The sequence below is a fragment of the Aricia agestis genome, chromosome 20, assembly GCF_905147365.1.
Source record: "Aricia agestis chromosome 20, ilAriAges1.1, whole genome shotgun sequence".
Lineage (NCBI taxonomy): Eukaryota > Metazoa > Arthropoda > Insecta > Lepidoptera > Lycaenidae > Aricia > Aricia agestis.
In genome coordinates, this window is record NC_056425.1 from 13,295,847 (window position 1) to 13,307,590 (window position 11,744).

The window sequence follows — 11,744 nt, forward strand, 5'->3', positions numbered from 1 at the left end:
AAATAAACTATGAAATGTACTATATATTTTTGATGTTTAATCAATGTGTCCTAGTAAACTTTTAATGTACAAACTTAATTGACATCCAATAAAAAATGTACTTACTTAATTATAATTTCTGTAACTTTCTATAACAAACATCCAATCTGAAGAAAAAGGATTTGTTTTATTGTAACATTTACTGACTGTTCTTTGACGTTAATATTGTTGAAGATTCTATAGTCAAAACGGGAAGACTGGTCTCCAGCAGCCATTGACCGACTGTCAAAAAACTTAAGGAATAACAGTTGAAAGTTTTTTGGCAAAGGACACTGCGCCTCGCAAGTACCGCGTAAACTATACAGGGTGTAACGAAACAAAGCGATAATACTTAACGGTGTGTATGTGTTCCTTGTAGAGAGTTCAGTGTGAAAGTAGCAGCGCTGAAAGACCAAATTTTTATTTACTTTTGTATGGGGTAACTCGTGACACTGGGGCGTTTGCCCATACGAAAGTGAAAAAAAGATTTGGTCTTTCAGCGCTGCTACTTTCACACTGAACTCTCAACAAGGAACACGTACACACCCTTAAGTATTATCACTTTGTTTTGTTACACCCTGTAGAAATCTAAACTTCAAAACAAATGTCAATATCGTTGCAATAAGTAATCTCTTTGATCTTTGTTTATAGACATATTGAAGACGGTTTCGCTGTAATTATTTTGTAGTAAAATTATTTTACTATTACAATTTACTAACTCTTGTTATGAGTTAATGACTATAGCAAATTAAAAATTATAAGCTATTGCTCGCGGTGGACCACAGTCCACAAGTCCTTTAGCAGCCAGTAAGGTTTATTAAATTGTATTTAATTATTTCGCAGTGGACTACAATAAAGCAGTCAATTTTATGATTATTTTGTTCAAAGTTCCAATACTTACATATCATTTTCAGTCCTCACAAACTGATAACCTCGCAAAGTGTCTATTTTTTCCAACTAAAGTTGAAGCGCACTAGCAAAAGCAAAATTTATTTTTTTGGTACTTACTTTCTTTTTAAATTATATTACATACTTACATATATCTAATATTAGGTATGCATGTTTGTTATCTGGGCTGAGACTGAGATAAAACTAAAATTTTGACTCCGAGTCAGAAACACACGCCACGCGACACGGCGTTTAATTTTTGAGACACTTGAATTGAACTTTATTTTATTGTAACAGTGGCATCTCGTTGTGCAGCGCAAAACGTCAGTTTAGAGCTCATCGCACATTACACCGACTTGACGCCAACCCAACTCACAGCATGGAAATGTAAGCTGTATTGTTGTGACATATTAAGAGCTAAATTTGCCTAACTCACACCGCGTGGACGACTAGTTGGCGACGAGTCGTCAACTAGTCGTAGTTCGCTTGTTAGTAAATTAAACTAGGCCTTTGCATCCGTTGTGGATGATTTATTCAGTATTTTCAGAGCGAAGTAACCACTCCTCAAATACTGTAGTGCCTGGGACAAGATTTAAATGTCCGTATGGTTGCCCAAGCACATACGACATTCGCAACATAGTCAGCCTAGTACAGAGGAAAGAACTAGTCAATACGTCTGGGACCAACTATGTGCGGGTTTCCTCACGATGTTTTCCTTCACCGTACGAGCGTCCGTATTATGTACCTACTTGAGATCAGAAAATGTGTCATTGGTACACGTCTCCACCCGGGATCTAAGTAACACTACATAAAGCTGAGAATTCATTGTCATTCTGTGAGTTGTGTTGGAAATGGAGTCGTTGTAATATGCGATGACCAGACCTAAGACGTACCTACGTCGCGTCGCATCGCGTTGCGTCTATTTTGCATCTCTCAAAATTGACTTTGCCCCCAGGAATTGAGTTGTAAATATAACAACGACAATACGCAAGCTAGTGCTTATATTGTACATTCATTAGATTACCTAAGTACAGTCGTAAATGTGGATTTTCGTATATTGACCGAAGCTATAATAAACTTTATTGTCATTGTTATAGAGGTGTACGAATTTCCGCTTATCGACCGTACTTTATAAGAGTTAGGGTTAAGCCAAACGAGCGTAATTTGCGAGTTGTTTCGGCTGGCAGAAATTCTGCTGCATTCAGTTTCATACAAAAGTCCTGTTTGATTTACACGAGCGTAATTTTGTAAGTCATGTAGATTTGTATGAAAAGATATTTACACGACCGAAATTCTGCGACTCACAAATCACAAATTTCGCTCGTTTCGCTTCACCCTTGAGGTCAGTTTGCACTGAAACGAAAGGAAACTGAACACGGCTTGAATAAAAAAACAATAAATGTTCAACATTTCAATTTTGTAACACTAAACTATAATGCATCCTCCCGTCGCGTTTCGTTGCGTCTCATTTCAGTGTGAGCTAGCCCTAACGAGTATTGTAACATAGTTTTCTAAATCTTTGACCATGTACTGCTCATTTCGAAGTCTGCTAACGATCTAGAAATTTTTAACATTTACTCGACTAGCGTTTTCTAAATCTTGTAATAAATTAGTGTCACGAGCGGGGAACGCAGGGTTTACAAAATGGATCCTGAAAACGGACGGATTACCGTGTTGGCGAATGTAGTACGTACTATAGGCCCAGCAACCTAGTAAGAAAATTTTTAAATAGTTAATGGAATCAGGCGTTACTTTGCGGAAATCCATAGTTTAAATTTAGTTTGTTATTATTTTTAGCAATATTCCGCGAAAACAACTTCAACCTTTAAGTAAATGAGTGCGCATAGGCAGTGTGGGAGGAGGGAGGTGCTGTACGCATGCCTATGCGTACACTCACTCATTTACTTAAAGGTGGAAGTTGTTTTCGCGGAATATTGCTAAAAATAATAACAAACTAAATTTAAGAAAATTTTTGTTAGACCTAGCCCTAATTTAACCAACGATCGTTAAATTTAACGCTCGAATTAATATCACGTTACCTCTTTCGTTTTTCATATTATAAATGAAAGAGAAGACATGACATTTTAACAGGGCCCCCCGTAAGGGCTACTGGCGCCTGTGTGCAAAAAAAAGATTTTGGCGCCCCTTTAGGCAAATTTTTTGGGTCCTTGGTTTTGGTGCCCCTAAAGATGGCGATTTGGCGCCCCTAGAGGATGGCGCCCGTGTGCATTGCACACATTGCACATATGGTAGCGGGGGCCCTGCATTTTAACAAGCTGTTAACAACTAACAGACGTTGGTGAAATTTTACTTAGTACGTTAGGTACCTTTGACCATTACTGAGAATCGAAAGTAAACCGAGACTCCGAGAGGGTCCTAAATGAAACAGGCCGTAGACTTAAGAGAATCCTTTATAAGCTAGTAATATCATCAGACCTTTGTCTGATGGACCTAATTATAGTCCGAAGAATCTCAGTATTCAGATTAAATGAATACATTTTCGGAGATTTCAAGAGATTTGCGCAGAGATACCTACTTAACGAGAAAGAAAAATGTTAGAAAGAAACGACATCTTTTTTTTATATTCCAGTGTTCCATTTTTAAAATCCTGTGTTGCCCGCTCATATTTTTACTCCGAAAATCTTTTGTCTAAAGATACGCTTTGTTTAAAACTTATGAAACGAACACTTGAATTGTCTAAAATTAGCTGCAGACTAGTTTTAATGTGCAGCTAGCTGTAAATAGTTTGATCAACCAATCAATCAATCAAAATCAATATAGTCTAGTGCACTGTCTTCTGCTCATGACGTCGTAGGTCGACTAGCAGTGGCCAGTGGTCAGTGAACTGGGTTATTTTTCAGAACTTACGCTTACATACGTTTCATAAGATAACTATAAATAATGTAACATATCTACACCTAAACTATTAGTGCAATTTAAAATAATATCAATTTTGTATATAACGACCAATAGAGATGTAATTTTAGAATCCAAAGCATGTTTTTTAATAAAATATAACATGTAAATATTGTTAAAATTTTAAAAACTTTTAATGGAAGTTGTATCTCGAATATAATTCATGAATTGTTGTTTTGTAGGATTTTTTATCTATTTTAAACAAGTTTCATTTGCAGGGGCGTAGCGTACCTTGGCGGGGCCCCGTATAAAAATTTGTTTGGGGGCCCTTAGGAAGGGTATAGATTTCTCAAAAAAGAAAAAATGTTTGCATAAAATTAAAATAAATATTTATTCATCATAATTATTATCTATCTGTCACATTTTTAAAAACAATTCAAATTAAATAATATATTAACACTCCAGTCTCCTTGCCTTTTTTCGGTAAACATTAATATCATTCATAGCTGATGATGACATTAGTTTTTATTAAGTTTCTGCCTCTATGGACATTAGACAATAGTGACAGGTCTGACAGGCCCATAGAAGTTCTTAAAATTTGAACGCACGCTTTAGGGTACCTATGCGCGCACGGGCAACTTAGTTGCTCGGCGATTTATTTGTCTCTTGATGAAGTCTAGGAGCTAGTATGAAAGTGCGCGCACGTAGCGACGCAACTCTGGGCAACTTTTTCGTTGCCCAGAGCCCGCGACGCAACTGTCTCCTTCCCTATTGGTTTCTATATAAAGTAACTAAAAATTTTTTGTGGGTATGCTCTCAATTTCATAAAACTAGTATAAAATTTCCCGAGAGTCAGCCGATCGCTTCATAGTGGATGCACCCATTATTCTATTTTTCGACGCTTTCTTCGGTTTTTTATAGCGAGTGCAACGACCACTGCAGCCGTCTCGACCAAATCCATGTTGATGACTGTCAAGAAAAAAACTGAAAAAAGTCGGGTTGCTGTCGCTCTCGTGCGTGCACCCCGACGACATGGCAATTATTTTTTCGGAAGAGACAAATAAATCGCCGAGCAACTAAGTTGCCCGTGCGCGCATGGTCTTACTCGGGAAAAAAGAAATTATTGCTTTTTTTATTTTTCTCATTTCTGAAATTGAAAAAAAAATTATGAAGTTTTATTAATTTTTGCTTACGCACCTGGGGGGCCCCGTAGGTCGGGGGCCCCGTATAATTGATACGGTTGATACGGCGGTAGCTACGCCCCTGTTCATTTTTATAATAATTTCCATCAAAGTATTATATCCAACAGGTTATATCAAAGAGAATCAATTTTTATACGCCCGTCACTGCCAAAAAGTACAGAGCCTTTGAGTTTTCAATGTCCAGTCATGTGGCAAATGAAAAATATTGGTAAAAGTTGCAACTTTTTTTTGGATATTGCAATATTATCTACTTAGTACAGTCTTACTTTCGGATTTTATTTCATTCTATATTGACATTTAGAAATCTTTTTTTTTCATTATTTAATAATATAACGTCCTAAGAATGAAAGTGTAATTCTATTTCACCCTTATATTGTGCTTCACATTCAAATGTAAACTAGTGGTAATATTAGTCTTTTGTTCTAGTAGAATTTTACATTAAATTTCATATTTAAGGCGACGCCTTGATAATTTGGCTGTAGCGATATCGATTTTTCTCAGCAATGACTAAAGCTAAGAAATTAAAGTTCATTGTCAGTATTCATCACGTCTTTGTCTTTGAATTACCCATAACATAACACGATTGGTCAACTTTTATAACACAGAATAATCAATCAAAAAGACCTCTGTATAAAAAGGGATTCCTATTTTGCCTACAGAGGACTCTCCTCTGTAGGCAATTTAAGCTTCCAAAATTTTTACATAAATTGTTTCAAGCATACACTTTAATTTGCCCATAGCTTATATGAAATGTATTTATGGTTTTTAAATTACGCGACAAAAGCCATTTTGTCGCTTACGCCCTTTCCATCTTTCCATTTTTTGCTGTTCCATTTCTTGGAAAACAAGCAATTTAAAACATATCCAACACGCGGCGTCACCTTAAACAGAAAATGCCACATGACACAAAAATAAAGTACAAAGAAACAACGACCGAAAAACAAGAAATTTTTAATTACATTTTAAGGGGAAACTCTGGTACATTTAAAAACATCGTTCACTTTCTATTTCTTCCCAGGAAATGAGTAACTTCCCACAAAAATGTTAAACTTTACTCCGTAATGAAGAATATTAAAATTTTTAGTATTTCATTTTGTCCGCAGTTAAAAATTATGCGCATCACGATATTTTTTATTATTTTCCTGGAAAAAGCCTTAAGAGTTTGGATACCAAATTATTGTTTTTGTAAACGTGTCTAAAATAATAGCATAGGCTTATATAAGTAAGTATTATTAGTTTCCGCGCCATATCACAGATGGCGGTGTAGCAAATAAATCGTTTTATAAAACTGACAAAAAATAAATAAATTATGTTATACTTAGTTAATTTAACGATGCAATAATGAATCGAGTCGATTAAATTACGAATAAATTGAAATAAATTATAGTTAATACTATAGTATCATCGCGTTAAGTTTGTAATGTTATCAGTGCAAATAAAAACGTGACTTTTCTTCAAAAACAAAGTAAAGTGGATGATATTGTGTAACGATGGCTTATTGCAAGCCTAACGCGAGTCAAGTTATGTGAAAATGTAAATATTGTTATGGCGGAAATGTCGTTTTATAACAAAAATACAATATTATTGTTTAAATAGGAACGCTCTATGTACTTAAATATATCGGTACTTATGTATTTCAATATAAGGTATGAATCTTTTTACTGTACTTAGATACTTATTTGTAAAAATGTCCTAAAAGGTTGTCTTCTTAATCTTAAAATATTATATTCGTGTTAAGAATGATGTAAGTCGTTTAAATTACGCAATGCAAGCAAATTACGCAATGTCCGGATTTTCCAGTTCTATGCAGAGCCCTAGACGAGCAATTTTATTGCGCAATATCAATTATTGCGTAATATTATTGACCGTCTAGAGTTGATATTGAACGCACCCGCCATTCAATCTTATTGTTAAATAAATTGTTCAATTATATTGCACGATAAAATTAACCGTATACGGGCCCACTTAGTCCTACTTTAGCTTAAGTCAATTGAGTGTTAACATCACTAGAACATCATTGGTAATTATTTTGAACTTTGCTACGATGACTCAGTTCATTCTTGACGCGAATGTATGCTGAGAAGTACAGGGCGGTCCTTCTAGCACGAGTTAACAAAACACATTTTTTGCTTTAGCACACTTCGTCCTTATTGGGAATTTGAACGTTTTCGGAGTTATCCTGTTTCAACCCCTGGATTTTCAACCCCCGTACAAGGGGGTTGTAAATGTTAGGAGTTGAACGGAATATATCCGTCTTCGGTTGTACGTGAATATGTACAATAATATAGTAAATATTTGTGATATACATTGTCTTTTATTTTACTTTATCTTTATTGCCAGTGGACCCGAACAATCCTCCCCTATTCCCTTCCCTACCCTCCCCTATTACCCTATTCCCCCTTAAAAGGCCTGCAACGCACCTGCAGCTCTTCTGATGCTGCGAGTGTCCATGGGCGACGGAAGTTGCTTACCATCAAGTGACCCGTCTGTTCGTTTGCCCCCTTATTTCATAAAAAAGGTATAATACCTTAAAAGCTTAAATCGCGTTGTATTTAACTGAGCCTGAGCTTTTAATGTAAGCCGATCCTAAGGATACTTCATCACTGATACGACCTGTAAACCTTCAACTAGGCCTTTACATCCGTTGTGGATGATCTATACAGTATTTTTCAGAGCGAAGTAACCACTCCTCAAATACTGTAGTGCCTGGGACAAGATTTTTAAATGTCCGTATGGTTGCCCAAGCGCATACGGCATTCTCGCATCATAGTCGGCCTAGTCCAGAGGAAAGAACTAGTCAATACGTCTGGGACCAACTATGTGCGGGTTTCCTCACGATGTTTTCCTTCACCGTACGAGCGTCCGTATTATGTACTTGAGATCAGAAAATGTCTCATTGGTACACGCCTCCACCCGGGTTCGAACCTGCACCCTCTAGGAGTGCGAACGGAAGGTCTACCCATTAGGCCACGGACGCTCGAAAAACCTTCAAGAAGAGAGCGTATTCAAGAGAAACGCCGGCAACGCACCTAAAACTCTTTCGATATTTATTTATTTATTTATTTAATATTAGAAAACCAACAGCTTAGAATTTTACTTAAATAGCTAACGAATAGAAAAAACAAAAAGCCAATGACAGGTTTTCACCAATAGCATTAAGGAAATGACTAACAAGCAAACGTGATTTTTTAACACTTAGAAACAGAAATCTGTGTTTTTTAAAAGTTAAATAATGATATAAACCAAATTTTTCAAGGAAGATATTGCGAGTGTTAATGGATGCCGGCAGTTGCTTTCCATCAGGTGACCCGTTTACTCGTTTGCCCACGAATTAAAAAAAAAACTAAAGATGGGAGCTGAAAAATTCACTTGCCGCTCTCTGCTTGTTGAGCGGTTTTATAGGACTAAAATTTAATACGGTATCAATAAAAAATTAAACAGCTCTCTACTTCTTATACCTAAAGGCAATGATATTCTACTTCCTAAAGGTATAATAACTACTTTTGAAAAAGGAAGGGATAATATTTTGACACAGCATAAGCATAAGCAATCCCAGCCTGGTACAAGTTCTCCAAGAATTCCTTAGGTCTATTTAACCAGGTAAGTTCCAGAGCTCAATATACAATAAGTAAATTGAAAACGTGGGGGTACTCGGGGTAGTAAAGATTAGGGGTTCTCAATACATTATAGAGTGGCTATAAACACTTTTACTACCGACTACTGTGTGGTATCGAGTGTATGGTTCCGTAAGTATAGTTTTTTAATACGGAACCATATTATGTTCCTGTAGCTATTAAAAATATAACCAGTTATACCATACGAAGGATACAGACTACAGGTAAAATACAGGGAATGTCACACTCAAAGAGAATAATTATTATAATCACTACCTGTTTAAAACTATAACCATAGCCGTACATAGAAAGTTATAGGTCACACCCTTTTTTTGAAATCGGTTAGAAATGAAGAATATCTTGCCCGCTTCGTGTCTTGGACTCTTGGGCCCGTATAAATAGTCAGTACTCAAGATGCATCTCTGTCTCAAGACACGGTTCAGGCTCTGTGATTGGTTGGCTGTCAAAATTTGGACCATTTTATTTTTTTTTTTTTTTCATTTTGGTCGCATCTTAAATACTGACTAAGAATATTATAATACTATGTAGATTATATAAAGCGCGAAACTTCTGCTACTAATAATAACGACAAAAAGTGAAAATCTTCCCTCTCCTTGCCAGATGCCTCTTTATAATTAAAAGCATAAAAATCTTTACAATACTTTTTTTAACAACATAAACTGAGTTTAAAGTTGAACAGACGTCGTTAAAGTCGTTACTGAAACAATTCGAGCACTTTGAACGCATCTGACACTTTATGCGCCAATAAAAAGTTGAAATTGCCGAGATGCTTGTGCCCTTGCGTGCCACAGAACTGAAAATTACAGATATGACTGACAAGAAAGTGGTGCCTACTGCCTAGGTGTGTTCTGACTCAACTCAGTGGCGTACAGTGCCGAAGTGTGGTTAAGTATTAGTGTCCGACCGAAACTGATTTTTCAGCCGAAACCGAAACCGAACTTTCGGCCTCACTCTCAGTTTCGGCCGAAACCGAAACCGAAACTGGGTAAAACATTCAAAGTTACAATTATTTACTGAAATTTATTGATTTTTTTTTAACATAAATTACAACTTTTTATACTAAAGAAAAAGTACCACATTGAATTTTTTACTTTTTGCGACATTTCTTAAAATAAATATTATTAATCTTAGACTCGAATATGTTCCTTAGAAACTTTTTTGTACTGTAATCCGTTCCTTTATCTACTAAAATCAGTTTTTTTATACGATTCCAAGTAGGTGCGATTTCACCAAAGAAATTGAACGCACTTAGGGCACACTAAACCAGTTCTAAACGTATTTAAACACGTTTATAACAGATATGAGAAGATTATAAAATCCATTAAAAAAAAAAGGATATTTACATCCCTGTAGGAACACATTTAATGAGAACTAAGTTTTATAAAACGAAGTTGTGTGATTGGTGAAATCCTCCCTTAGACATTAACGACGTACTACTGAAAACACAATCAATTGCAGTATATTATTTTTATGGAAAATATGGACACGACCATGGTCGAAGTCCAAAACGAAATTACTGAGCAAACTTGCAGTTGACGTCACATTTTTTTGCTCCAGAAGGCGTTTTGCCACTAATCCTGAAAAATATACTGAGGGCCGCAAGAGTGAAGCTTAGGGGGAAGTGGACTAGATAAGATTCTAACAGGGTAGGAACGGTCTAAGAGATTGCGTGTCCATAGTTAAAAGCTAATTTTAAATATTTAAATAAAACGCAAGGTAAAAGGAAAAAGTGAGGCGAGATGATTTACTAATAAATCTCACAAGACAATATACCTATCCTATAATCTGACAGTCAAACAAAATTCTTAAGTAAATAAAGTTCACACACAATATAATCAATTTATCATAGCATTTACTAAATAGCTTGTTTGGGAAACATTGTTATATTGTTATAATATGTAATAACACGTAATTTGCCAATAGTTATGTATATTAAATAAGCCTGCGTTTGTCGTAGAAATAAATATAAGTTTATATAAAAATAAGTTTAGACAATTTAATGAAAATAAAACGAAGTGCTAATTTCTGATTTGGGACTAATCTGGAACACAATATAATCTCAAAACTAAATAAATAGATGGTGGCGAACCGAGCCGGGGCCTCGCTGGCAAGCAAGCACGTCGAGTTAACTGTGAAGTTTACCGAACGACGCATGAGTTTCGGCGGGGCCGAAAGTTTCGGCTATATTTTGGCCGAAACCGAAACTAAGGCCGAAACTAGATTTTTTGGCCGAAACTGGCCGAAACCGAAAGTTCGGTCGGTCACTATTAAGTATTAATTGCATATGAAAAAAACACAAGGGACCATCTATAACGCGCACTGTAAAACTCTGGAACGAACTGTCACCAGCAGTATTTCCAGACCTACACGACCTGCAAACCTTCAAGAAGATATGATATTCCCTCTTAAAAGGCCGGCAACGCACCTGCAGCTCTTCTGATGTTGCGAGTGTCCGTGGGCGACGCGCGACGGTAGTTGCTTTCCATCAGGCGACCCGTTTGCTATTTGCCCCCTTATTTCATAAAAAAGTAAGTACCTAGTAGGTACTTACTTTTTTATGAAATAAGTTGGCAAACGTGTTGCTTCTTTTACCACCAAGAGACTTTCCTAATCTCTCTCATTGTTTTTCCGTCGTATCTCTCCCTCCTTCAGTCTACCCCCATTAGATTAAGTGCCACCTGTCGGCACCGGCACTCTGTATTACTGCAGGCAGGAACATTCTTAATTACGCTGACATCGATTAATACATTTCAAAAGCACGGCTTAGGGCCTGTATTCACTTTGATTAGTGCAGATAAATAGTGCAAGTGATTAGTGATTAGCTGAAATTAAAGGACTTGCACTAATCAGTCGCTGTCCACACGTACTTTTTCCTGATTACTAATAACTTGCACTAATCACCTGCACTTATCAGTTATCACATCATTAATTTTGAAGAACGTTATTTTTAACCCCTAAAAATTTTTGTTGTGGCCCGCGACACCAAGAACACCGTACCGAAGTCTGGCAACGCCGCGCCGCTGTACCGCGACCGGCAGGAGTTCGGGGTGTTATGTTTTTACCCGACTGCCAGAAGGGTTATGTTATGTGTTTTCATTACGGAATTTCTTGATTCGGTCGCCGCGATCAAAGCCCGCTAGGCGCT